General features: G+C 36.4%; 1 pseudogene; it reads right to left on the reverse strand.

The window, feature by feature from the left end:
- The window catches only part of LOC103349130 (heterogeneous nuclear ribonucleoprotein U-like), a 183519-nt pseudogene extending 160637 nt beyond the window's left edge, over window positions 1–22882 (reverse strand).
- Window positions 22883–23463: the final 581 nt, after the last annotated feature.

Raw genomic sequence — 23463 nt, forward strand, 5'->3', positions numbered from 1 at the left:
TTCCTCCTCCCTTTCTCATTCCCACTCTTAATTTTTACAAAGATCTACTTTCAGACTATCTAATGGTTGTAAGTTTAACACAACACTAAGTAAAAGACTTTAATAAATAGTATGAAAAATAAAAAAAATTTCTTCAACAGAAGAGAAAAGGTCTGTAAACAGTCACTGAATCTCAAAAATCTTCAATACATTACATTTTAGGTAGACCATTAGTTACCCCTGATCAGGGAAAATATACGATATTTGTCTTTTTGGGACTGGATTATTTCTCTAAGTGTAATGATTTCCAGTTGTATCTATTTTATTGCAAAAGACAGGATTTTTTTTATACCTAAATGGCACTTCATAGGGTATATGTACAAAATGTACAATAATTTCTTTATGCAGTCTTCAGTTCATGGACATCTGGGTTGGTTCCATATCTTACCTATTGTGAGTTGAGGTTTAATTAGCATGGGGGTGCAGATAACCACCCATATAAAATCATGCCATCTTCAAATAGGGATAGTTTGATTTCCTCCTTAACAATTCATATCCCTTTGATTTCTTTTTCTTTCCTAATGGCTCTGGCTAAAACTTCCAGGGCAATATTGAATAGCAATGGTAAGAGTAGACATCCTATCTGTTTCCAGATCTTAGGTGGAATGCTTCCACCATTTCCATATTCAGTAAGATGCTAGCAGTGGGTTTGCCATAAATTACCTTGATTGCATTGAGGAATATTCCTTTTTCTATGCTCAATTTACTTAAGGTTTTTTTTATCATAAAATGATGCTGTATTTTATTAAATGCTTTCTCTACATCTATTGAAATAATTATATGGTTTATATTATAAAATTTGCTGATATGATTTATTACATTTATTGATTTGCATACATTGAACCAACCCTGCATATCAAGGATAAATCCCACTTATTATGGGTGAATAATCTCCCTAATGTATTGTTGGATTTGATTAGCTAGCATTTTGCTGAAGATTTTACATAAATATTCATCAGGGTATTGGTCTGTAATTCTCTTTCTCTGTTGTACGACTTTTTCTAGTTTAAGAATTAAGGTGATGCCAATTTCATAGAAGGAGTTTGGGAGGATTCACTTCTTTCAGTTGTTTTGAATACCTTGAAAAATATTTGAATTAGTTCTCCTTTAAATGTCTTGTAGAAATCAACAGTGAAGCCATCTTGTCCTGGGCCTTTCTTTTTTTGGAAGGCCTTTAATACTGATTCAATTCCCATCTTGATTATTGGTCTGTTTAGGTTTTCTGTGTCTTCATGACTCAATTTTGGCAGATTGTCTATCCATTTCTTCTAGGTTTCTCAATTTACTGCAATACAGTTCTTTGTAGTAATTCCTGATTATTATTTTTATTTCTGTGATATCTGTTGTTATATTTCTTTTTTCATTACTTATTTTATTGACTTGGTTCTTCTCCCTCTTTTTTTGGTTAGTTGGGCAAACGGTGTATCAATTTTTTAAATTTTTTTTTGGAAAAAACCTGTCTCTTCATTACATTGATCTTTTGTATTGTTATTTTGGTTTCAATTTTGTTTATTTCTTCTCTAATTTTAATTATTTCTTTCCTCCTACAAATTTTAGGTTTAATTTGCTATTGTTTTTCTAGGTCCTTGAGATGCATTGATAAATCATTTATTTGGTACCTTTCCAATTTCTTCATGTAGCCAGCAATCACTATAAACCCCTCACTTAACACTGCTTTTGCTATATCCCATAATTTTAATGTGATATATTGTCATTTTCATTTATTGCCAAATTTTTTTTATTTCTATATTGATTTATTCTATGGCTCACTATTCATTCAGACATCATCAAGCAGTACTAGAGATTTTTTTGTTTTAATGTTTTATTAATATGACCAGAGGAGATGTCATAGATTTCATAGATATATTAGAATGAAAAATTAAGTATATATCAAATTGTAACAGCAGAAATCTAAGAAGAAAGGCTTTAAGGATATATAGATAATGAAATTAGACCATTATTCCTCAAAAATAGAACCAAACAGAAATTTGGGAGATGAAAACTTGAATCAGTGAAAAAAGAAATACGACTGAGCACTTCAACAGCAAAATTAAACAAGCAGAGGAATGAAATTCTAATCTGAAAGACAAGACACAAAATAGCTCAATCTTGTAACAGCAGAAATCTAAGAAGAAAGGCTTTAAGGATATATAGATAATGAAATTAGACCATTATTCCTCAAAAATAGAACCAAACAGAAATTTGGGAGATGAAAACTTGAATCAGTGAAAAAAGAAATACGACTGAACACTTCAACAGCAAAATTAAACAAGCAGAGGAATGAAATTCTAATCTGAAAGACAAGACACAAAATAACTCAATCAGACAAACTGATGAGAAAAGAATTAAAAAGAAGAAAAAAAAGTCTATATGAAATACAGTATACTATTAAAGGTCCAACCATTTGTGTTATAGGTATTGTTACAGAAAAAGACAAGAAAAAGTTGTTGAAAACCTGCTAAGTGAAATATTTGAGAATTTCCCAGTTATTGAAATAGACCTGGCCATTCAGATAGAGAAAGTACAAACAACACCAAGCCAACTCAACCAAAGTTAATCTTCTTCAAAGGATATTTTAGTCAAAATGTCCTAAGTACAAGGACAGAATACTAAAATTAGTAAGATAAAAAGTGTCAAGTTACATAGAGCAAAACCTAATAGAATAATAGTAGACATCTCTGTAGAAATCCTATAGAGTAGAGGAGAATGATATTTTCAAAGTCTTAAAGAAAAAAAAATAACTTCCAACCAAGAATATCATATCTACACAACCTACACTGTCAAAAGGGAGGAGAAACAAGGTATTTTCTCAGAAAATCAAAAATAGAATTCATCACTACCAGATTTGCCTTATAGGAAATTCTGAAAGGAATCCTGCATTAAAAGGAAACATCATGAAACACATGATGCTGCCAAATTCACTAACAAAACAGGTACAGTCAGTAACCAATGAACAAAATGACAGGTGTTAGTTCTTATCTGTCAATACTAACTTGATTTTAAAAAATTTAAATTCCCCAGCCAAAATATTTAGGTTGGCTGAATGGATCAAAAACCAAGTACCTACTACTATATATTTTCTACAAGAAGCTCATTTCTCAAATTAAGATACACATAAACTGAAAGTAAAAAGCTGGAAAAAGATATATACTAAGCAGATGGAAAACAAAAATGAGCAGGACTAGTTTTACTCACAGCAGATTAGACATTAAATCAATAACTGTAACAGGAGAAAAAGAAGGGTATTATATATTGAGAAAGGTTGATTCAGCAAATGTATATATGCACATATATATACACTGTATATATACATTTTATATATATATATGTATCAAGAATAAGACCCATATATACATGAAATACTATTAAAGCTAAAGTGAGAGATAGTCTCCAATAAAATAATATGTGTGACTCCAATATCCCACTGTCACCAATGGACAGATAATGTGGGTAGAAAATAAAAAACAATTACATTGGAGTTGAAACATACTTCAGCAATGGGCCTCACACACATTCAGAGGGCATTTTACACAACAGTTACAGAAAACACATTCTTCTCATCGGTACATGGAATATTTCCTAGGATAGACCATATATTAGGACACAAATCAAGTCTCAGTACACGGAAAAAAAGATTCAAACCTTATTATTAATCCTCTCAGATCACATAAAAATAAAATTAGAATAACAATAGAACATTCACAAATACATGGAAATTAAACACCAAGCTATTGGATTGCCAACAGATCATTGAAGAAATTTAAAAGGAAATCAAATAGGTTTTTGAAATAAATAAATATGAAATTACAACATATCAAAACCTATGAGATAAACAAAGAGGGACATTGGTTGCATTTAGTGCTTACAATGCCAAAATAGAAAAGTCTCAAATAAATGCTATACTGTTGCATCACAGAGACTTGGGGAAACAAGAATAACAGCAAAAAAAAAAAAAAGCCCAAATCAGCAGTTAGAAATAATAAGGATCAAAGCAAAATAAATGGCATTGTGGACCACATTCACGTGTAATGGGTTTAGCTACTGCAAATAATGCCATCATCCCCTGTGGGTGCCTGTTAGAATCCTGGCTGCTCTACTTCTGAGTCAGCTCCCTGCTAATTTGCCTAGGAAGCAGCAGAGGATGGCCCAAGTACTTGGGTCCCTGCACTCACATTGGAGACCCAGAAGAAGATCCAGACTCCTGGCTTCAGCCTGGCCCAGCCTTGGACATTATGGAATTTGGAGAGCAAACCAATGGATGGAAGATCTCTCTTTCTCTGGCTCTGTCTCTCTCTTTCTTCCCCCTATAATTCTGCCTTTCAAATAAATAAATCTTTTTTATAAAAAGAAATAAATGAAATTGAAGCTAAACAAATGCAAAATTTCAAAAATTTGTTTTTTAAGAAGATAAACAAAATAGCCAAACCGTTAGCCAGATTAACAGAAAAAAAGAGAGAAACTCAAGTAAAGTTAGAGATGAAAAGGGAGATATTAAAACTGACAGCACAGAAATACTAAAGATCATAAGGTATTATTACGAAAAACTATGTACTAACAAATTGGGAAAACTCATAGAAATGAATAAATTCCTAGATACACATAATCTAATAAGATTACATTGAAGATACAGAGAATTTTAACAAAACCTAACAGACAATGAAATTGAAGCAGTGATTAAAGTTTTCCATCAATGAGAAGTCCAAAACCTGAAGGCTTTATTACAGAATTCAACAAAATATTTAAAGGTGAACTAGCCTTCATGTTTTTCAAGCTATTCCAAACGTTAAACACAATGGAATTCTGATAGACTCCAAAGGCACAACTTGATAACAACAAACCTATCTGCTAGATGAACACGGATGCAAAAATTCTTACTAAAATAAAGACAAATAAAATGCAAAGCAACATGAAAAATAGATATAAACTTAGATATGTAGATAGATATATATTGGTCTTCTTCTGTTGAAGTGATTTATGGCATTTATTTATTTTTGAATGTTGAACCACTCCTATCTCTGGAATAAGTCACTTAATTATGATGTATTTTGTTTTTCATATTGCTTTGTATCTATGGATCTAGCTAATCATCTCAATAGGTTCAGAGAAAGGATTGTTAAGATTAAACATCCCTTCATGTTAAAAATCCTCCACACATTGGGTATAGAAGGAACACTGAACTTTATTATTGCTAAATGTGAAAATATAATAGTCAATACCATACTGAGTGGGGAAATTTGAATGTACTGCACTAAATTCTGCAAATTTTGTCATCATCCAGTTATTTTTAGTGGGTTTCTTACATCTACCTAGGAAATTCGGGTTAAGTTCTGATCTCTTGGCTTTAGGAAAATACCAACCAGGGGTGCTCTGGAATTTGAGAGTGAACCTGTGGATGGGATCAGTCTGTCTGTCTCTTTCTCTCTCTCTGACTCTGTATCTCACTCTCTCTCTATCTATCTAGCAAATAAATAATACATATGTATTTATTACATAGCTACTTGTCCATCAGTATCTATTTACTTATTATATACCTAATATCTATTATCTACCACTTTAATATATATATAATAGAGTAAGCAGATTTGTATTATACTATTTAAACCATATGACATGTATAATATAGAAATATAATATCTATGTATATATATGCATTCATATATGTGTATGTGCATGTTATATATATATATCTTAAGCAATTTTTATGTCCTGTTGATGTCACTGAAATGAACTTCCAGATCTTAGGAAGAATTCCATTAATATAATCATTCATTATATTTCTGTTGTGTTGTTTTTACTTTATAAAGGACATTCTAATTATTACTCTTCTAACAACTTTATATATAGTAGATTAAAATAAGTATTGCTTTCAGATAATGATAATTTAAAAAGAGCAGGAAAGGGGTCTCCTACGCAGATGCAGGGGCCCAAGGACTTGGGCCATCTTCTACTGCTTTCCCAGGCCTTAGCAGAGAGCTGGATCAGAAGTGGAACATCCTGGACTGGAAATAGTGACTCTATGGGATGCCGGCACTGAGGTTGCAGCTTTACCTGCCATGCCACAGGTCCAGCCCCCAAGGCTGATCATTTTTAAAAAAAGAAAGAATTGAAGGCAGGTGCCATGGCTCACTTGGCTAATCCTCCGCCTGCGGCACCGGCACCCCAGGTTCTAGTCCTGGTTGGGGCACCGGATTCTGTCCCGGTTGCTCCTCTTGCAGTCCAGCTCTCTGCTGTGGCCTGGGAAGGCAGTGAGGATGGCCCAAGTGCTTGGATCCTGCACCTGCATGGGAGACCAGGAGGAAGTACCTGGCTCCTGGCTTCGCATCAGCACAGCGCCGGCCATAGCGGCCATTTGGGGGTGACCCAACGGAAGGAAGACCTTTCTCTCTGTCTCTCTCACTGTCTAACTCTGTCTGTCAAAAATATATTAATAATATTATTAAAATAATTCATTTTACTATTATACTTTATACAAAATATTTTCTTATCCTATATGGGTTAACAATTTTATGTTCATTATGAATATAACATATAGTTCATTTTTGTTAATTAAGGTAAAGTTTTTATAATGTGGATATTTCTCCAAAAGTTCCTTTAACCATTATAAGTTATTAAATCGCTTTTAAAATGTATTTTATCTAAGTTGCTTACTATTTAGTATTCCTAATACTGCTAACATGCTAATAGAAAATAGTGGCCATTTGTTTGGGCTGTTGCTAAATAATCAGCCTCAAAAAGGAATTGCTCAGTGGAAATCTTTATTCGCTTATGATAAGGAAGATATAGTTTCCTAAAGGAACTGCATCCCTAAGAAGCAGATTATTAAGGCTTTTCTATCAAGGGCTAGGCAAGCAACAAGGACATAGACAAGGAAGACTGGGAAGGCCCTTACGACCTGCAATTTACATCTTTCTGCATTCTGTGTTCAAATTCTGACTTCCAGATGAGTTACAGAGAGGCAGAGGCAGAGAAAGGGGGAGAGAGAGAAAGAGAAAGAGAGAAAGAGAGAAAGAGAGAGAGAGAGAGAGAGAGAGAGAGAAATGAATATTTCCATTTGCTGGTTCATTTTCCAAATGGCTGCAACCAGGAGCCAGGAGCTTCTTCCTGGTCTCCCACATGGGTGCAGGGGCCCAGGTATTTGGACCATCTTCTGTTGCCTTCCCAGGCACATTAGTAGGGAGTTGGATTGAAGTATTGAAGTGGAGCAGCATGGACTTGAACCGGTGTCCACATGGTATGCTGACACCACACGTGGCAGTTTTACACCCTCTGCTACAGCACTGGCCCCAGATGGGTTTCTTGCAACTTTCCTTGCTAGCGGTGGTGAGCTGCTCACCTGAGAACAAGCTGCAAGATGAGCTTGCCTGGGATATCTTCTGGAAGAAAAAAAAAACTGAAGTAAGGAAGCTCAACACAATATCCAGAGCCACTTACACCCCTTTGCCTACATTGTCCATTGTTGATTACAATATTTAGCTGATTTTCCATAAAACATCAACAGCTGCACGATGATCATAGACTGCATATATGACATTTGAGAAAAGTTTTCAGTGAATCTGTCTTTTTGCCAAGAGATGATACGAATTCTTGTCCAATTGCTAAAAATGCAATTGGAAAAATTCTTGACATATGGTAAAATTCCTACCGTTCTGCTGCAGGTGTCTTAACCACTAGGGTCAATGTGTATTTGGAGAAGTTTTTAATATTAATAGATAGATTAACCTGTTCTTTAAAGTGTTTTCATTTGTTTTGTATTGTGCAATTGTTTACAGAGAGGAAATACAGGGCAATTAATTGAGATTGCAGCACTAGCCTCCTGGTCAGTCTAGAAAGGACATGTGACTTTTTTTTAGATTGATTGATTTATTTGAAATGCAGAAATACAGAGGAGAGATATCTTCCCTCTGCTGGTTCGTTCCCCAAATGGCGAGGGCTGGGTTGGTCGAAGTCAGGAGCCAGGAGCTTCTTTCAGGTCTCTCATGTGGGTGCAGCGGGCCAAGGATTAGGGCCATCCTCTGCTGCTTTCCCAGCCACATTAGGAGGGAGCTGGATAGAAAGTGGAGCAGTCAGGCACTCGAACTGTCCATATTGGATGTCCATATGGGATGCCTGCACTGCAGGCGGAGGCTTAACCTGGATGTCATATCATCCATGAGAGTCACTGCCAACATTTAGGAAATTCTGACATGTCCCACTGGTGAGAGTTCTCTGAATAACACAGAAAAAGCACTCCACAGAAGGAGAAATTGGGGTCTGGAATGTTCCATGGTCAGAAAACACCAGTGTATAGTTAAGTGGTGCGCACCCAAGCGGTGAGAACCCAGGAGGAGATTAAGATAAGAGGAATAAACAATTGCTTTGATTCTGTCTCTTCATTGTGGGATTTTTGGCTTGGCATAATTTTGAATTTCACATAGGTTAAATGAAGTTAGAAGTTTTTAGGTTATGTTGTACTGTATTTTATTAATCTTCTATTGACTTGAAAATCAAATCTTTCTTTTTGGATAAGAACAGCAATTTGAGAGAGTCAATAAATCACAGAACAATTTTGAAAATGGATGCAGTTGCCTTATGTTGGCCTCCCAGATAGTTCAGTCCCTCCAGTAAACTGTTCCTTATGTGTGGACCAGGAAGACCACATAGGGTGTCAGTCCTTCTGTTCCAAGCAGAAGGTTGCCAGCATGTTCCATGGAGCTCTTTTAACCCCTCCTGGTGGAATTCCTCTTGGGAATAATGAGGTTATTTGCAGACCTTCTGTTTACTTAGTTTTTCTGTTAATTAAAGCACTTGCTTTAAAAAGCAGATGTTCAAAATTATTATTTACCTCCTGATATAACTGAACATGAGTTATAAGAGAAATGAGCTTCTTTATAAGTCAAACTATTCTCTGGGTTGGTTACTGACCTGGTGTAAGAAGTGCACTTATTTGTTAGTTGTATTTTGTTCATAAGTGAAATTGTTTTAGTTGGGTGTTGTTTAAATTGTCACTTTATTTTGAAAACAAAGTAGTATACTAATTCTAGGTTTTGCTGCAAGAAATTATTGTCATTATTGTCAAGTAATAAAATGATTTAGGGTCATTTTTCCCCTAAGGATCCAGGGTTTGTTGGATCCCTGAGAACCCACTGTTTTTCAAATGTCCTGATAGTCACTTTCAGAACTTGCAAAGGTTATTTCTGTGGCAAACTGTAAAATCAATTTGTTTATCAGTTACTATGAGACTGCATATGTTACTACATTAATTAGTGATTATTTCTGCCATTCCTTTAAAAAATCACATATCTGTAGAGAAGTTTCCCATCTAAAATTAAAATTTTTTTTGGTTAATATTATTGTTATTTCTGGTACTGTTTTTTCTCTATATTGGATATTATATCACCTACTAAGGCAAACTTTAAATGCTCCCGTGATGTAGGTGGTATAATTTGATTAATTTTTACGTAGTAGTGTTTGCATATTAAGAATTTCAGGCCGGCACCGCGGCTCAATAGGCTAATCCTCCACCTGCGGCAACGGCACCATGGGTTCTAGTCCCTGTCAGGGCGCTGGATTCTGTCCTGGTTGCCCCTCTTCCAGGCCAGCTCTCTGCTATGGCCCGGGAGTGCAGTGGAGGATGGCCCAAGTGCTTGGGCCCTGCACCTGCATGGGAGACCAGGAGAAGCACCTGGCTCCTGGCTTCGGATCAGCGCAATGCACCGGCCGCCGCGCACCGGCCGCCGCGCACGGCCGTGGCGGCCATTGGAGGGTGAACCAACGGAAAAGGAAGACCTTTCTCTCTGTCTAGCTCTCTCACTGTCTACTCTGCCTGTCAAATAAATAAATAAATAAATAAGAATTTCATAAATAGGGCTTGTGCTGAGGCACAGCAGGTTAAGCCACGGACTGCCGGCTGGCATCTCATGTGTGTGCCAGCTGAAGTACCTGCCGCTCCTCATCTGATCCAGCTCCCTGGTAATGCTTCTGGGAAAGCAGCAGATGATGGCCCCAGTGTTAGGGTCCCTGCCGCGCATGTGGGAGACCTGGAAGAAGCTCCTTGCTCCTGGTCTGGCCTGACCTATCCCCAAACATTGCAGACATTTGGGAGTAAACCAGTGGATGAAAGAACTTTTTCTCTTTCTGTAACTGCTGTTTAAAAAAATAAATAAATCGGGGCTAGCACTGTGGCGTAATGGGTAAGGCCACTGCTTTCAGTGCTGGCATCCCATATGGGCACTGGTTCGAGTCCCGGTTGCTCCACTTCTGATCCAGCTCACTGATATGGCTTAGGAAAACAGTGGAAGATGGCCCAAGTCCTTGGGACCTTGCACCTCCATGGGAGACCCAGAAGAGACTCTTGGCTCCTGGCTGCTGGCTTTGGAGTGGCATAGCTCCAGCCATTGCAACTATCTGGGGAGTGAACCAGCTGATGGAAGATCTCTCTCTCTCTCTCTCTGTCTCTCTCTCTGTGACACTGCCTTTCAAATAAATAAATAAATCTTTAAAATAAATGAATAAATACATCTTTTAAAAAGGAGTTTCGTAAGTAAGCGACTGTGGTTACAATCACCAAATAAAAAAAAGATGACCATATCCTCTACAGATGACCTTTCCAAATTATGTGCATGTGTGGTTATGGGATGATGACAATCAAGGGGAGACATCTGGTTGACCATAAACTGCAAGACTTTACTTTGACTTCTCTGTTGACTGAATTTTTAGGTGGCAATATTCATGTGCTTAATGTACATCAACAATATGTCCCTTTACTACTATTTCAAATTCATGTTAGGGCCTCATCACCATCCAGGAGAGACATCAGAACTCCTAGGCCTCTTGTGAAATAAAAAGAAAAAAAAAATGTGAGGTGGTATTCAGCATAGTAATTAAGATACCAATGAACAACATTGGAGTACTTGGGTTTAACACCTAGTGTCTGCTCCAACTCTCATTCCTGTTTCACACTAATGCAGACTCTAAGAGGCATTGGTCATGATTCAACTAGTTGGGTCACTGCACCTCACTTGGGAACCTGGATAGGGTTCCAAACTCTTGTCTTCAATCCTGGATGTTGCAAGCCCTGGATGAGTGAACCAATGGATAGAGAGTTCTTTCTCTTTGTCTCCTTTTCTTCCTCTCAAATACATATATATATATAATATGCTGTATATATTATATAATTATGTAATAATTATATATATTGTATAAATATTATATAAAATATATAATATTATATATCCCATATATATATATATATATGGAAGCTGCCATTACACTGAAATGTGTACACACACATATCTTTTGTTAATAATGATTGCTCACATCATCATTAATATGCAAAACACACATGGTTTTTCCAAAGTAACACTTGCATTACAAAAATCTAATGTAAAGCATATGATTGCTATTAACAAAGAGGTATGAGAAAAAGAACTAGTGAAATTAAGATGTAGGAAATTTCTGTGCTTTAATAAATGAATTATTATATTCATTTGATAATATTTACAGTAAGAGATAAAATGTATTGGAAATTCTAAAGTAATTACACTTCAGCATTTGTTGTATTACAATTGTAAACAACTTCCATATCCATAAGTATAAGAGAATTAAATAGAGTGGTGAATTATATCCAACCCACAAGTAGTGTGATTTGAGTTATGTATGGAAAATTGTCCATAAGTACCTGAATAAAGGACAATACTAGAGAGTATGCTAAAAATGTTATGACTTTTGATGACAAAACTTGCCTCTGTCTTGATATTTCTTCACTTCTGGTGCCTCATGAGACATTTGAAAGCAACTGTACACAAATTTTTTCTTTACACTTCAATACAAGTCGGTGATTATAATTTTTATATCATTCTATGTTTATTCATTTTGACTAATCTAGATAAAAAGTGATACTTTATTAAATAAATTTGATAATCAAGTAACTATGTAGAGAAATGACAGATAAGTTGACAAATAAGTCAATGGAAAACATGAGTTAGATATAGTCCAGTATTTATTTATAATATTGTTAGATTTTTGTTTTTACTAATTCAAGTAATGGGTATACAATTAATCATAAACTTTGCAGGATAAACATAATTCATTTTGAGAAACAAATGGCCCAAGTTATTGTTTTTCTTTCCAGGGAATACATTTTGCATTCTAAAAATGTATTTATTTTCTGATGCAAATAGTCATAAATATACATGTTTATGTGTAAAATGAGGAGAGCTTATATGACAAACGTGTGTAAAAGATTTAATTGATTTCAGATATGTGGAAATTTGCATTCAGTGCATTCTATAGGTTAATCTCGGCATTATTTTATTTTGAGCATAAAATACAATGACAGAGGTGAGGAAAATGAGTGTACCAATAAATATGTCTTGTCAACACAAAAGCTGAATATCAATTATGTAGACTTGTCTGATGTATAACAGTGTAAAACAGAAAATCATGATTTATAATGACTTTTTAACTAGAATTTAATTATTTATTAGTATGAAAGGCAGAGTGACAGAAATAGGAGGAGAGAGAGAAGGAAGGAAAGAGAGGGAGAGACAGAGAAAAATAGAGACTCGTTCATTCCTCAAATGGCCACAAATAGCCTGGATAGGGCCAGGCTGAATCCTGGAGCTTGGATCTCTACCTGTGTTTCCCAAGTGGTTTGCCGGGGCCCTGGTATTTATTTTTCCTTCCTCTGCTTTCAAAGGCACATTTGGAAGAATCTGATTTGGAAGTGTGGAGCAGCCAGGATTCAAAATTTCACTTAACACAGGATGAAGCCAGCCCAAGCAACGCCTTTACCTCCTGTACCTCCTTTCCCCTCCCCTGTAATATTTCATTAAAAAGCTGTGCTGAGTTATATCTATTTTTGGTCATTTTATGTAATTATAATTTACAATAGTGGCTATAATAAATCAATAAACACTTGTTCAGTGAAAGAATGATTTAATTAATTAATAATTTAAAACATCAAAATAATTATATTGTTGCCTGAAGTACTATAATTAGCCCAGTTAACTACTTCTAACCTAATAATAATTCTATTCCTATAACAGTCTTAGTCTACAATGATAAACCAAATAACATTAAGAGTGAGAATTGGCCGGCTCTGCGGCTCACTAGGCTAATCCTCCACCTAGCGGCGCCAGCACACCGGGTTCTTTTCCTGGTCAGGGCGCCGGATTCTTTCCAGGTTGCCCCTCTTCCAGGCCAGCTCTCTGCTGTGGCCAGGGAGTGCAGTGGAGGATGGCCCAAGTGCTTGGGCCCTGCACCCCATGGGAGACCAGGAGAAGCACCTGGCTCCTGCCTTCGGATCAGCATGGTGTGCCGGCCGCAGCGCGCCAGCCATGGTGGCCATTGGAGGGTGAACCAACGGCAAAAAGGAAGACCTCTCTCTCTGTCTCTCTCTCTCACTATCCACTCTGCCTGTCAAAAAAAAAAAAAAAAGAGAGTGAGAATTTCAGAAAGTAATAAAAATATAAAAAGCTTAAGAAAACATAATACAAATTCAGACTAAATTATTGTTATACAATACTTAATTTTTATGCATTTAAATTTTTTTTCTGAAGTCATATGTTCAATGAAAAATCATATCATAAACTATAAAAGGAGAAGATAGTCATTATATCTTGATAGCTTACATAATTCTCTGTGATACATGTACATTATTATAGCATTTTGAATCACTCTGTTGCTATTTACAGTCTGTGAAAACCACTTTAAGATAATTCAGTATAGGCTTCTTTCATCACTGAAGCTAATAAGAGAGAGAATATTCTAAGACTCTATAAATGTGATCAGAACAAAATAATTAAAAGGAAATTTGAGGATCATATTGTGAACCATCTTTCCACTGAAAAAAATGTTTTCATGTTATTCACATCCTACCCAAGAACCCTTAAGAGAGATACACAGAAATATCAAGAAAAAGCTAAATCTCCACAAAATGTATTCTCACACAGAATGTATTATTCTTAAATTTTTGATGCAGTATATGATGATCTTTGCTAGTGTATAACATATGGAAGAATATTATAGAGATAGATTTAACAGAAATTGTAAACATTATCATTGCCAGAAATGTGAAAACCGGATGTAGGTAAAGAATAAACACATACAACAATTATTTTAAAAGTTCATAGAAAGTGGAATTAAAAGGTAAGTTTATTGTGAAACCAAAAATATTTGAAATCTCTGTGTAGTTTTTTTTCACAGTATTTCCATGAACTTTTGGAAGAATCTCTCATATTACAATTTATATGGGAAAATGAAACCAGAAAATATAAGAAACCTCACATAATTAATACTTGAGTATTCCTTTTTGTCAAAGCTACATAGTGATCAAGGAGCAATTATTGAAAAAAATATATAACATGATTCTAGAACTATTTTGTTGGAACTTCTGGATTGCATAAATAAAAGGAATACTTGCAGGCTTGCTGTTATATTTCTCTCCACCTAACCACTGCAGTCTCTTTCCTGAGGGTGGTTATAAACAAGCGCTGCTCTCACAGGACTTCAAGGGATTTGGCCGTTGGTCACGGACACAGTATGCCTTTCATGGGATTTTTCTTTATCCAGATACATAACATGTGACCAGGTGCTCCTCTAACAGGAAACTTGTTTCCATCGGAAGACACACTTGTAGGCCCCCTGTGGCTTATGAATGTTTCATTCCCAGCAGGGTCATCACTCTCTAGTGCTGCTCTGACTGCAGGAGTAGTTAGGTTCAAGGGTGTGTGCCGGAAGAGACACAGGGCAAGTCAAAAAACCTGTGAAATAACAGAAGTGCATTCCTTAGAGATCCCCGAGAAGAGGGCAACACACCCGGCATGTTGCAATAGGAAAGGGCAAAAATTTTCCAGAACAGGTGGTATAACCTTTGGGTAGGCAAGAAAGGACTCAGGTTTTTGTTGTTGTACAGGGTCCTGTCCAAGCAAGATTCCTGTGAGGAGTTATAGCTGGTGGCTTTAGAACAAGAGAAGGCAAGTTGTGTGGTGTTGTGTTGTGACTGAGAGGCGGTCACTCCCGCAAATCTGTGTAGTTCAGGCCACAAGTGGTGTCAGTGAGGAGGTAAGCGATGGTATCTAGCTGTCCCCTACGGATGTGATCCCAAAGAGGGGATTGTGAATGGCAGCTACTTGGGTGGATCATATTGAGGAACTGGGAGAAGCAAGGGGACTGCAAACTGTGTTGCTAAGCCCTACTTGTAGTATGAAAGCATTAAATCCATATTCCAAACAGATGCCAGGGCTGCACAAAATCGTGAAAATTCACTGTAATTCTATATGTTGATAACTGTTTACATACAGACAACCAAATTCATGTAGAATTGAGCCTCAAATACAGAGTGATAATTTAATCTCGTAATATGCTTCTTTCAAATGAGTTAGCAACGCATAGAAATGTTGCAGTAATTAAACAGATAACTTTTCCAGAGAATTATGAAAATACATTTTTGGCATCAAACCCCCTCCCCTGCAATCTCTGTATCATCTTAAATTGGTGTGTGTGTGTGTGTGTGTGTGTGCATTTGCTATGAACAGGGTTATTTTAACTTAGTTACAATACATCAAAAGCAGGAAATTAGACTTGATCTGTTATTCATCACTTTCTATAGAGCTCATTCCTATGTTGGTAATTCTCCCAATAATCTCTTTACAGACAATAGATAGAGGGAGGAAAGGAGGAAAATGGGAGACAAGGAAGGGAGGGAAGAAGTAGGGGAAAGAATGAATGTAATAATGTTAATGTTCTTGAAGCAAAAGAAATGGTTTCAAGAAATATGCTCAAACAGAGTAGAGAGTAGATATTTCTGCACACACAATTATCAGATATCTGGGTAATTACATGACATATTACGAATTAAAATTAAAACAGAAAAATGAATTTATGTTGTTAAAAGAGGGAAAAGGAGAATAGACATTTCACATAGTATGGGCTAAATCTAAATATATATGTATATATATATGTACATATATGTGTTTATATATATATATATATATATATAACAGTGGAAGAATACACTATAAATTATGTAAGACAGTTCTCATTAAGAAAGTATTAGGAGCATCTTTGAACTTTCAGTTATTTTTGACAGTCTCAGGGATAAGTTTGTTCCTGGGCTGGACAGGAAGTAAACATTGTTAATATTTCTTCCTAATTAGGGTAGGGGCTAGACCGTAATACTGTAATGGTGTTTTGAAATGTTTGGATAAGATAATTTTGTTGTTCACCACAGATTTTCCATATAGTAAATCACAATACGATGTTTCAGATAAGAAGGAAACTACACAAATAAATTGTGGGGGGGGGGGTGCACAGAAAAGATAAAATTTGTAAAGTGGGAATTGAATACACATGAATATGATATAAACAATGATTTAAGAGGATAGAAATGCAAAGTAAATTAGGAAGAAATGTAAAATAAGCTTAATACACTAATAAACTAACTAGGGAGAAATGTAAAGCATTGGAAAATAAACATTATGAGATAGATAGTACTTAGATAGTACTTATCCTTTTGCTTCATACTGCATATTCTGTGTTTTTCCCAAAACATTCAACATGCTGTAGCTTGAGCATGACTGTGACCTTTCAGCTATAGTGTTTTCTGAAGTGCACAACTGTCATCCATCCTCCATATGGTGTCCAGCAGATGTCATCATTAAATATTTGTCACTGTGCTTGACAAACACCTGTACAAACTGTTCTACTGCATTGCCACCCCTGCCTTTTGTGCTCCTGAGAAGGAAAGGTTGAGTTGCCACTGAATTTAATGCATTCGTTGGAAAGAACTGGATTCCGGACAGCAGTGTGACTGCACACATAGTTTTGAGATAGAGGCATCTTGTTCACATGTGGTGTAAACAGACTGTAAAGGAAAAACAGGCATCTGGTGTGGGTTTCAATTTCCTCCATCTCTCCACCCGGCTAACTCTGGGCTTTGTGCCATTCTTGGTCTCTAAGCACAGACCCGTCTATGGGAATTTTCTGCGCAGAGCTTCTCAGAAGGGGTTCTTGTCTCCCATTAATAAATATATATTCCAACCAGTCAAATTACTGGTCAGACAGCTTCAATTTATGGCTCAAGGCAAGAAACAAACATGATTAAATAGATACATTCATTTTAGTGGCAACATTTATTTCCTAAGTCACACATCTGTTCATTTAAAAAAAAATAGATTCTCTTATTCCATGTAAATATAATGGGTCTCTAAGAACAGAATTATTTTCCTGTCTTGATGGATGCTAATAGGACAGTGTGTGCTTCCTCACTGAAGCCAGTGGCTCAAAATGAATCCCAGACCACCTGCTGTAACTGCATCCTCCAATCCTCCAATAAATAAACTTGACTTCTGAGTTTGAATCTTGAGAATTTTCATGGAAAATGGAAAGCATAACACATATTTTCATTTTCTAAAAATTGCACCTTTAAATTATAATGAATTACCATTAATGATTACTAATAATAATCCTGGTTAGAATACATATAGCCAGGATTTAAATTTAAGAAATATAGTGTTTTTCATTTTCTTGAAAAGAATTCATTTGGAAAATATCATCTTGGGAAGCATCTATACAATCTTTGATTTTGCTACATTCACAATGTAATATATTTTGAATATTTGTTATTAGGCTTTGAAATAGCAATGGCCTTGTTAAGTGAAATTTGTATTAGGATATATTTTTCCAGGGCCTGTGCTGTAGCGTAGCTGGTAAAGCTGCTGTCTGCAGTGCAGGCATCCCATATGGGCGCTGGTTTGAGTCCTGACTACTGCACTTCTGATCCAACTCTTTGCTATGACCTGGGAAAGCAGTAGAAAATGGCCCAAGTCCTTGGGTCCCTGCATCTGCATTGGAGACCCAGAAGAAGCTCCAGGCTCTTGCTCCCAGCTCCTGGCTTCGGATTGGCGCAGCTCCGGCCATTGTGGCCTGCTGGGGAGTGACCAGTGGATGGAAGACCTCTCTCTCTCTATCTCTCCTTCTCTCTCTGTGTAACTCTGACTTTCAAATAAATAAATAAATCTTTAAATATATATATATATATATATATATATATATCTTTCCTTAGTTGCATTTTATGTATAATAAAGGAAACTTAGGTGAATATTTTAAAAAGATGTATACAAGCATAGTGAATGTGAGAAATCTCAATTGGGTGAGAAATGAGCACCATGTTAATCAAAACATCTCAGGAAAATATTATGCATGCCCATTTAATTGGAAGATTTTTTTTTAAGTAGCTCTTACAAGTCTCAAGGATAGAATGTCAATGTGAATTAAATATAACTAAATCCTTCCATATTCTTTGGGAAATTCTAACAGTCTTTTGATTCAGATAAATTACAGTGGAGATTAGTTGTAAAGACAAAATAATAAAAAAATTCAGAAGGAATACTGATAATATAGTAATATGTTTTGTTAAAAATGAAAACTCTAATAATAAATCTACAAGATGATAGATTATTTATGAGAAGATAGCTACAAGTTATCATAAATCAGAATTTTTACTATATTTTGAATAGAAATTTGTACCTCAATTGTGATCTCACCTTTTTAACTGTATTTCAGAGACATGAAATTTAGGAAGTAAATCCTGACAGAGAACAGAAGATGTCATCCTTTCACTTTGATCTCTCTCTTCTGCAGATGTCCTACATTTTCAAATATTATCAGTTATTTTGATTCATTAATATTTGTTTTGTTTGCCATGTTATAAATTTAGATAATTATTTCATGCTTTACTTGAAGTCAATTACAAAAAATTGTAAAAATATAAGCAGTGATTTCATTTTTCACTGTTTGAAGGTACAAATAATTACATGCTTTTACTGGACCCATAATCAAAGTGGTATGGTGAATCCTAAGTCTAAAACAAGAAATCTGAACCAAAATTATAAACTATTTTCTCTCTTCTTACTCTCCAGAAATGTTTCAGAAGTATTCTGTGTTATTCAATTTTTTGTATCAGGGCCACTTGTTTCTTATGTATTTCCCTAACATGCTTTGCTGAGTGCCCCCATCTTTAATCCTTGGTGAACATATAATCTACAAATCCCAATCATTTTGTGTTACTACATGTTAAATGTTGTCATATTTAGTATTATTTATTTTTAATATACAAGACACCCATTCAAGATGCCTTTCATTTTTCTTTAAGTATAGTTTCTTTGAAACCATGTATCTCCTAACATAAGAAATATTCACATGGTTTAGTTCCATTGAAATGATTTCTTTTTGCCTTTATTACCTCTGTAAACAACCTATATTAAAATATAGTAGTATTTTGAAGTCTTGGGAATGAGATCTTCAACATGTACATTCGGGGGGACAATTCACTATGAGAAATGGTGACTTGATCAGCTCTTGCCTTGATTGTTGATGAACAACTTAATAAGTTATCCATCTTAGTATTTTTTTGTTTGTTCTACTTAATAATTTTGGTTGAATACTGTAATCAATACACAATTCTTCTTAAGTGCTGAAACTTAACTGAAAAGTGATCACTGTTAAATATAAGAGTGGGACTAAGAGAGGGAAGGGATGTGCAATTCGGGACATGCTCAAGCTGACTTACCTCAAACGGTAGAGTTAGAAATATACCAGGGGATTCCAATTCAATCCCATCGAGGTGGCATGTACCAATGCCATCTCACTAGTCCCGGTGATCAATTTCAGTTCACAGTTGATCATAGTGATAGGACTAAGAGCCAAAGGGAGCACATAAACAAGACTAGTGTCTGCAAATACTAGCTGAGAATAAAAAAGGGAGAGAACGATCCAACATGGGAAGCGAGATACACAGCAGACCCATAGAATGGCAGATGTCCTAAACAGCACTCTGGCCTCATAATCAGCCCTTAAGGCATGCGGATCTGGCTGAAAAGCCCATGAGAGTATTACAGGCATGGAAAGCCAAAATACTCTGACAAAAAAAAAAAAAAAAAAAAAAAAACAAAAAAACAAAAACACACTACTAAATGAAAGATCCAGTGGAAAGATCCCAGTGGAAAGAACAGGTCATCAAAGAAGGTGGTACCTTTCTCTGAAGGGAGGAGAGAACTTCCACTTTGACTACAACCTTGTCTAAATACGATCAGAGTCAGTGAACCCATGGGGCTTCCATAACCTTGGCAGCTCATGACAAGAGCCTAGGGTGATTACTGATGCCATAAACAAGAGTGTCCATTTGTTAAGTCAACAACAGGAGTCACTGTGCACTTACTCCTCATGTAGGATCTCTGTACTTAATGTGCTGTACATTGTGATTTAATGCTATAACTAGTACTCAAACAGTATTTTTCACTTTATGTTTCTGTGTGGGAGCAAACTGTTGAAATCTTTACCTAATATATGCTAAAATGATCTTCTGTATATAAAGAGAATTGAACATGAATCTTGATGTGAATAGAATGGGAGAGGGAGAGGGAAAGGGGAGGGTTGCAGGTGGGAGGGAAGTTATTGGGGGGGGAAGCCATTGTAATCCATAAGCTGTACTTTGGAAATTTATATTCATTAAATAAAGGTTAAAAAAAGAATATAATAGAGTTCTTTTTATGTGTAGCATAATTACTATAATAGTGTATGGTTTGTATTCATAATCAGAACGCTGATGATTAGCAAATGTTCCTAAAGGATAATATATCAAAATAATCAAAATAATTGATCACCTATTACCTTTCAATGACTTATGCTTTGAAATTCTATTTTTCTATTTTTTAAAGGCTTTATTTATTTGTTTATTTATTTTTGAGAGAGTCACAGAGAAAAGGAGAGACAGAGAGAAAGGTCTTCCATTTGCTATTTGACTTCCCAAATTTGCTCTAACTGGGCTGATCCAAAGCCAGGATATGGGAATTTCTTCCAGGTCTCCTACACAGGTGCATGAACACTAGCACTTGGGCCATTCTCTACTGCTTTCCTAGGTCATAAAGAGAGATCTGGATTGGAAGAGGAGCATCCGGGACATGAACCAGCACCTGTATGGGATGCCAGTGCTGCAGGTGGTGGCTTAGCCTACTATGCCACAGCCCTACCCCAAACATTCTTTCTTCAACCTCTATCATTCTTTGACTTACAACAATGAGTGTACAAGACAGAAAGGTAAATCAAAAAGATTGTTTTATTATAATTTAAAGCCAGCATGAAACTAGTCCCAAAATGCTACATCTGATTCAGTTAGTAATGAGACAGGTGTATCCTGGGAAAGTGGGTGTGTCAAGCTGACAGTTAAAAAGACAAATACTACTTTGCAGGAGTCAAGAACTCCAGTTCACCTGAACTTTCACTAAATGCCTAGTTGCAGCATATCAGAGGCATAGCTGTAGAATCAGGGGGTAAAGTGTTTTTTTTAAATTAATTAATTATTTATTATTATTGTTTTTTAATAGATTATCAGAGCTAGCAGGTGCGGATTCAGGATTAGGGGGCTTCTGGAGGTAACCTTGACCCTTTTCCTTCTCCTACCAGTCTAAAGAGATTCTATTTCATATGCTTTTTTCACTAAGGGTTTTTCAGAAAGACTAGACTGCATTGCTCATTCAATTGTGCCTTTGTCTGGAAACACACAAAGAATCAGACAACAGAGGCACAGAACTGCACATCCCACTGAGTTAAAGATGGTTTCCCACAAAGGTTTGTCAAAGCCCAATATTGGTGTTCCAGTATATACAATGAGGAAAAAAGCTTTTTCCCTTAATTTGGCAAGCATAGAAATCTGGCAAAGCTTGCAAACCATTAGGGAATGCAGGAGCAGGAAGAATAAAATTTCAATCTTCTTACCAAAAAGCACCAAGAGAGAAATCAAGTCATCACAATTTTTATCAATTATAAAACATGAAATCCCTATATTAAGTTTCTTTTTTTTTACTTATTACCTGTAGAGATCACTGAACATGAGTCAAATATCACATCTGTGAAACTGGGAAGATGTAGTGCGAAGTAACCCAGAACTTTTTCTGAAGACTTCTCAGACCATTCATGTTGCGATATTCACTTTCTGAGAATAACAATTCATACTTTTATGGGAGCAACTTGGAAAAGGTTCTCCCTTTCTCGTTCCCAGTTCTTTCCTGACAGCCCACTACCTGGCATGGCTTTCATTTTTAAAACTCTTTGACACTTATTAGAGTAGCAATCCCAAATCACTCCTTATTCTAGGAGGTGCAGGACACAATGGTTTCTAGTCACTTCATTTCTTGGATCTCCAATCCAGAAACATAGAATTTCCAGGCATTAAGTGAAACCTCATGCTAACGGGACAAAGAAAATGTTCACTGAGAGTGAAAAGACCCTGCTTCACTTTCACTTCACAGTCACGCCAAGTGTAGGCTGGATTTGGTCCCATCCAGCCTTATCAGTTTTCTTAGTGGAAATGAGGTCCATTCGCTTGGGGTGTCATGCAGGAGTTGTGCAGAAGAGAGATTTATTTACTTGTAACAAGTAAAGAGACACTGGGAAGATATAATTCTATAAAACCTGCCTCCCTTCAAAACAATTTGAAAAGGCTTTTATAACAATGGCTAGGTGAGTGTTTAGGATATAGAAAAGAAGGAATGTTAGCAGATTCCTGTTTAAGTATCTGTCCAGTATACACAAAAGGAGTTGGAGAGCCCTTGTTGCTCCAGGAAAATTGTATTCCTACCTTGTGTGTTTAAAATGTGACTTACACTTTCTTGCAGCTTCCCTTGTTTCTGGTAACCTCACTTCCTTGGAGTAAAATGTTGTAAGGTGATTTTCCCTGTTCTATCCTCTGGAAAAAAGGCTCTCAAGTGAGAAAACTGGTTCATATCCTGTGTTCATGTTCCTGTGTCCCACCTTTTCTAAATCCTACATTCTTAAATCCACTTAGAAGTAGAGGAGGGTCAGCCATGGTGTCGCACAGGGTTAAATCTGTACTTGGAACCCCTGTATCCCATATCAGAATGGCTGGTATTGAGCTACACTGGCTGCCTCTGCTGGAGGCAACAGATGATGGCTCAAGTATTTGAGTCCCTGCCAACCACATGGAAGAATCAGATGGAGTTTCTTGCTCCTAGGTTCAGCTTGGACCAGCCTTAGTTGTTGCACGCTTTTTGAAAATAAGCCATTGGATGGAGTATACTCTCACTCGCTCTGTGTGTGTGTGTGTGTGTTCTGTCTTTCAAATAAGTAAAAGTGCACATAAGCATTTTTAAAAAGACAAAGAGATGGCTGGAACCATGGTTCACTTGGCTAATCTTCCGACTGTGGCACCGGCACCCCGGGTTCCAGTCCCGGTTGGGCCTCTGGGTACTAGTCCCTGTTGCTCCTCTTCCAGTCCAGCTCTCTGCTGTGGCCCAGGAGGGCAGTGGAGGATGGCCCAAGTGCTTGGGTCCCTGCACCCACATGGGAGACTGGGGCGAAGCACTTGGCTCCTGGCTCCTGGCTCCTGGCTTCAGATCTGCGCAGCTAGGGCCATGGCAGCCATTAGGG

This window comes from Oryctolagus cuniculus, chromosome 9, assembly GCF_051225735.1.
Source record: "Oryctolagus cuniculus isolate XC-2025 breed Fujian yellow rabbit chromosome 9, ASM5122573v1, whole genome shotgun sequence".
Classification (NCBI taxonomy): domain Eukaryota; kingdom Metazoa; phylum Chordata; class Mammalia; order Lagomorpha; family Leporidae; genus Oryctolagus; species Oryctolagus cuniculus.